Source organism: Nycticebus coucang, chromosome 18, assembly GCF_027406575.1.
Source record: "Nycticebus coucang isolate mNycCou1 chromosome 18, mNycCou1.pri, whole genome shotgun sequence".
In the NCBI taxonomy this organism is placed as follows: Eukaryota; Metazoa; Chordata; class Mammalia; order Primates; family Lorisidae; genus Nycticebus; species Nycticebus coucang.
In genome coordinates this window covers 42317425-42318139 of record NC_069797.1, presented here as the reverse complement: position 1 = coordinate 42318139, position 715 = coordinate 42317425, and the positions used below count along the sequence as shown (strand labels likewise).

The window sequence follows — 715 nt, the reverse complement described above, 5'->3', positions numbered from 1 at the left end:
TGGACTAAAATTTTAACACTGTCAAGCGCATTTAGTTGACATGTTTCTTTTTTGTGTTAACTTGATTCCCCTGCATGTCCAAGTTAGTGAACTAGTCACCAGTAATTTGTTCACCAGCCAAATCAAGCCCACAAGAAAGGAAGCCAATATTTAAAATATATTATTGTCTGAACCCATTCAAATTATTTTTGGCACAGATGAGTAACCTTAATATCTAAAGCTAACTCCTCCAACAAGACCAAGACAGCATCTCTTCTAAGGTTTAGGATTTGCCCAGAATTCCCCAGGCATGGAATAGCCCATATCAAGAGTCATTGCTCCCTCAACAAAGCCTTGGGCTACCACACACATGTGGATCAAATGAAGGGACATTTTAGTATTTCCCCTGCCCTTCAATCTGTATAATCCATATGTGACAATTGCTGCAAAACCTGCTGTTCCAAGCTTTTCGGAAAAGTTTGGATCCCTGATCTTCATCATATGAAGAAAGAGAAACATCTGTGTCCGTTGACATAATGCTTGAAGAATCTTCAAAGAGTGAGAAAACCACTGATGGTCCAACTGGCTTTGCTCCCAGCCCACACCAATGGAAAGATTTTTAAAGGACAAATTCCAGTTTATCTAATAGTTTAGGGATTATTCAGGTTCTATATTTTTTCTACAGTGAGCTTTGGAAGTTGTGCAAGGCATTGGCATAAAGTTGTTCATAATATTC

At 38.6% G+C, this 715-nt stretch overlaps 1 pseudogene; it reads right to left on the bottom strand.

Annotated features, from left to right (window-relative positions):
* Window positions 1-255: 255 nt before the first annotated feature.
* Window positions 256-514, bottom strand: LOC128570306 (HIG1 domain family member 1A, mitochondrial-like; annotated as a pseudogene).
* Between the last annotated feature and the right edge of the window lie 201 nt (window positions 515-715).